Genomic DNA, 5344 nt, shown 5'->3' with positions numbered 1-5344 from the left:
GGACGAAAGGGCAGGTCTGTCACTCGGCGGGGAGGGGCGGGGCCGGGAAGCGGGGCGGCGGCCGGGCCCCGCTCCTTCCCGGCTGTGCCCTGGGCCGGGGTCCGCCTGCCCCGGCTCCTCGCTTGTAGGTGGGGCTGAGTGAGATGCGTGGTCGCGAAGATCAAGTACCGATACCGACCTGCCCCAGCTGCTTGCCAGGCCCATGTTGTCCCCGGGGCAAGTCTCCACCTGGCCACCAGAGAGCCCCTGTAAGCACAGCGTCACCGTGCTGGTGACTGGGTGAACAAAACGTGGCGCATACGCTGGGACACTGCGCGGCCTTCCACGGCCACAGAGCGGTTCGTGTTGCGTCACGTGCTCTGGCGTGGGCGGGCAGCACGGCGCGGCGCCAGTGAAGGACGCCGGCCAGGGAGAACGACGCTGTGTGATTCCCCCCAGAGAGCCGTGGAGCTCGTGGAAACACAGTAGAAGGGCGGGTGCCAGGGGCTGGGGGAGGGGAGTCAGTGTTTATTGGGGACGGAGTCCCTGTTTTGGAAGACGGAAAAGTTCTGGAGACGGTGGTGGCGATGGCTGGGCCGCGATGTGGATGTGCGCAGTGCCGTTGAGCTGGAGACTAACTCCCGAATCGTACCTTCTGTGCGTTTTACCTCCCGCCCCATCAGATCATGATATGCCTGGCAGTATCCTTTCCATGTTCTAAAAGGCCCCCCAGCCTCTTACTCTGCCTGTGTCAGCTCGAACCCTTCTAGCCCCAGCCAGCTGCCTTTCTTACCTAGAACGCATCAGCCTCCCAGTTTCTCCTTGCTGTTCCTTCTGACAGATGCTTTTCCCCTCTCGTCTTCTCATAGCTGTTTCCTCCTCATGTATTTAATAAACGTGTCCATGGTACTTCAAGCTGGGTGTGGTACACGGAGCAGGGGACACCCAGGTGACGGAAACGGACAAGGACCCGCCCCTCTCCCAGACTTTGTGTTCTGGCAGAGGGCAGCTGGTGGGCACAGAACGGTGTCAGGTGGTGGACGTGCTGCGCAGACACGGTGACTGGGGATCTAATCTAGGTCAGGTGAGGTGGCCATTGGGCTGAGACGGACGAGATGAGACAGCCGTGGAAGATTGAGAATAGAGTGAAAAGGGAATTCCCCCGGAGAGAGGGGACACTGGTCTAAGAAGCCTGGAGGCCAGAGCCATTTCCATGTGTTGGTGGGACAGAAAAAAGTCCAGGTGGTGGGAGCCCGAGAGGGAGAAATTAACGGAACGAGGGCAGGTGGGTGCCCCAGTCACTCCTACTGTGGGACAAATTGCCCGCACACTTGCTAGTGTAAAACAGTCATTTTGTTTGGCTTTGCAGTTTGTTGGGTCAGGAGTTTGGGGCTCGGCTGGGCAGTTCCTGCTCGGAGTCCCATCAGATGTGGGGGCTGTGGGCACCTGGAGACTAGACAGGGCTGGATGTCCAAGTTGGCTAACTCACCGGGCCGGCAGGTGATACATGCAGGCCGTCGTTGGGCGTGCCCACCTGTGGCTTCTTCACCATGGCAGCCACAGGGTGGTTGGACTTCTCGCATGGCAAGGCTCCCGAGAAGCAGGAGGGCACTGTGTGGCCTTTTAGGATTTAATCTTCCGGAGTCACGCAGGGTCACTTTTCTCAGACTTTGTTGGTTGGACCAATCAGAAACCTGCCCAGACTCAGGGACAGGGGCCCTAGACCCCACCTCTCGATGGGAGGGGCGTCGAAGACTTTTGGAGCCGTGTTTTAGAATCATTGCAGGTGATCTGGGCTCTTTCCATAGATGAAAATAATCGTGCTTCAAGGCGAAATGTCTTCTCCGAGGTTCCAGAGTGAGGCAGGGACAGGGACAGGGTGACCCAGTCCCCCCGCCCTTCCCACCGGCCTCTGCTGCAGCCACGTGGAGGGGGCTTTGGGACTGGGGTTGTCTTGACCTGGTTTTGGCTCTGATGTCTCTCAGAGAGGCTTTCTGGAACCGTGCCCTCTGAAAGTAGCACGCAGCCCTCTGTTTCATGACCTAGTTTTAGTGCCTCCATAGCCCTTGTCACCGTCCCTGATTATGGGTTATTGCTTGTCTCACCCACTCCCGAGAGCCTGTCTGTCTCCGTCACAGCTGTGATTGCAGCGCCCAGCCCGGCCTTGGCCCACAGGGGGCGTCCTAGCGGTCCCACGGGCGAGTCCGAGCGTCCGCTCAGGCTTCACTCTGCAGGTGCTCTCTGCCTTCCTGACTGCTACTCACCAGGCCCCGGGGACACACAGACACTCTTCAGATGAGAGCGTGGTCCTCACAGTGCCCCTTGGGCCCACCGCACAGGTAGGAGGTAGAGCCAAGGTCCCACTCGAGGACAGGATTGCTCGCCCACTGACAGTGCCCCCGCCCCCATCTCCCAAACTCGTCGTGGGCTAGAGAATTCATAAGGGCCGGGCCTTAGTTGACTGTGGGGTCCCACTGGCACAGCCCTGGGGGATTCTTATCGAAAGATGTGTGTTAGTTTACATCACACCTCATCTCAAGGGAGTTAAACAGGCTCATCACGATCACAGCGTCAGAATGACAATTATTGGGTGAGAGATGGGGGCGCGGAGCCGAAAGGGAAAATGAGAAAAACGAGGCAGTTTTACGATGACCCTTGTCTGGGGAGGCCGTGCTGCTGTTTGCTTGGCAGTGAGGATGTGGCCAAGGGGACAAGGTCTGGGGACAAGCTGGCCACGCCTTCAGTGGCATCTCTTTCCTTGAGGACACCAATGTTGATTTTAGAATGAAGACCCCTGGGGTAGAGAGCTGCAGGGTGTCCACAGTGGCCTTTCACCCCGCTGGTAGGGCGGGGAGGCCCCGCCGTGACGGTCGTGGGTCCTGAGGACTCAGCAGGAAAACCCCAGGTTTCCATCCTGCGTGTGACTTGTCCCTCTGCCAGTGGAGCCACAGAAATAGCGGAATCCCGTGCACCGCCAGTGAAGTCCCGAGCGTGCCACCGAGGTCTTGTCAGATGTGTGGGCCACCGTATAATCGTGGGGTCTCAGCCGTGGAGGCAGTCTCTTCCCGAAGCAGGTTCTCATGTGTGTGTCCTCACTAGCCCTCGTCATTTCTGTTTTGAGAATCGTATCCATCCTCGTAAGGGTGAGGTGCTAGCTCACTGTGTCTCTGATTTGCATTTCCCTGATGATTTGTGAGGCTGAGCAGCTTTTTATGTGCTCATTGGCTATTTGTATATCTTCCCTGGAGAAAATAATTCTAATAAATATTAATAAAAGTATGAGTAATACTTTTATTTTATTTTAATAAAATGTTGGTAAGATATTCTAACATAAAGTAAGGCTCTCAAACTTTGCTTCATGTTAGGCTCAGCTGGGGCGTTCAACACAACCCAGATCTGCTGTTGCACCCAGTGCAGATTACATTGGGTCTCTGGGCATTCTATGTCAGTAATTTTTTAAAAAGCCCTGCAGATGGTTTCAATGGGCAGAAGGGCTTGGGGACCAGCACAGTGTCTCAGACCCTACTGTGTCTATGCGTCACCTGGGGAACTGGTTCGAAAGCAGATCCCGATCAGGAGGTCAAGGGCGGGGCCTAGGACTATGCATTTTTAACAAGCTCTCAGGTGATGCCGAGGCTGCATCATCAGTAGCAAAACTCTTCTAGGTGATGCTGGCGCTGATGCTACTGGCTGTGGTCCACGTTCTGAACGTCCAGGATCAACCGTAGCATCAGACCAGCAGCCCCAGCATCTGGGCTTTGCTCGAAATGCAGACTCTCAGGCCCCACCCCAGCCTACTGGGGCATGCCAGGCATGGTTCCCTGGGACAGGCACCGATCTAGGACACTCCTTGCCTTGGCCCTGTAGTCACGCCATCTCCGAGCACTGGGTGTCACCCCTGCAGGCAAAGGGAATATAATGGCGAGCAAAAGCTTCTCAAGTCCTCTGACCTTTCTGGGATTCAAAACCCTGATTATGAGGGTGATTTTGTGTTTCCAGCCAAGTTTGCTGCACCTTGACTCGTCCTGGAGAGTGCCCCAGTGCCCTGGAGATGGCAGTGCAGGACGGGGATTGAAGCGGCTGAGCTGGGGAAAAAAACCAGCGGCTCCTCCCCGATTTAGTGCCACAGGTCCTGTAATCCGCAGGACTGGCCTGGGGGCTTCCAAGGGCTCCTACCCTGAACTCTGGTTTCCTGGGTGAATCAGGACTGTGAGTCAGCCCTGAGCGGTCCTCCGACAGGACAGCACTGAGGGACGCTGGTGGGAGGTTCATGTAATCGGCTAGCACCGGAGAGCATTCGATCACCTGATGAGCATTTGTGAATTGCCTGCTGCGTGACAGGCAGCCTGCTAGGTGCCGGAGACACAGACCCAATGCGAAGAAAGCATGTGGGTGATGAAGCATCACCCCAGAAGGGTTTCTGACCTCGTCTGGGAGGTGAGGTCTAAGGGGTAAATAAGTAGCTTGGCAGAGCGGCTTGGACAGGAAGCATGCTTGGTGACTTTAAGGTGACAACATAGTTATGCATGACTGCATAGATGACAGATTTCCCTAGTCTCCTCTTCTCCCTGGTGACGAACTAGTCTCAGCCAATCAAAGCAAGCGTTTACGGGACACCGAGTCACTCAAAGTGCCCTGTGCTTTTCTACAGGAATGGCCCCAAACTACGGGGAAATACCCACCCTCAAAATAATCAGCACGTGTCCTCTGAGTGTGTGTCATGGGAAGGATGTGGCTCTGGGTCGTGCTGAGAAGCAGTCGGCAAAGGACCACTGATTTTATTAAAAAGATGGGATACTACCCATGAGAAGACCAGTTCAATGTGGTTTATGAAAGGGCAAATGGAAGCCAGAGGGTGCGGATGCAGGGGAGTTCAGAGGACAGAGGATGGGGTGCTGGGCAGGAATGGGGTGGGCTAGTGGAGTGGGTGCAGGGTGGGCCAGGCAGGAGGGCAGTGCAGACAAGGGACAAGGCTGATGCTCAGGGAGCCGTGTCTCCCCGGTTTGTCCCCCTCGGTACCTGAAAGGGCCAGAGAAGGAAGCTTCCAGGGTCCATCTGCCTGAAATCCAGCTTTACCTTAAAGACACTCTTGCATGTTGCGTTCTACTGCATGGTCGAGGCCCGTGTAGCATAAAGATAATGTTCTGAATTGCCGGCTACGCTATCGGAATTTCTCCCCAACTTTTCCAGGCAAATTGAGGCTTTAGGAAGAGGCAGGCATTTCAGGCACGTCACTGACCACAGCCCTCAGCTGGACCGGAGGGCCGGGCAGAGGTTTCTTCCCTGGGTGCATTGGGGCAGACTGCCTGGGTTCAAATCCCACGTGACTTTACCGTGGGAACTGGTGTGGAGCCGGTGGGGGAGC

The sequence above is a fragment of the Pteropus vampyrus genome, unplaced genomic scaffold, assembly GCF_000151845.1.
Source record: "Pteropus vampyrus isolate Shadow unplaced genomic scaffold, Pvam_2.0 Scaffold90, whole genome shotgun sequence".
NCBI classification, from domain to species: Eukaryota; Metazoa; Chordata; class Mammalia; order Chiroptera; family Pteropodidae; genus Pteropus; species Pteropus vampyrus.
Note: the sequence above shows the minus strand (reverse complement) of the source record.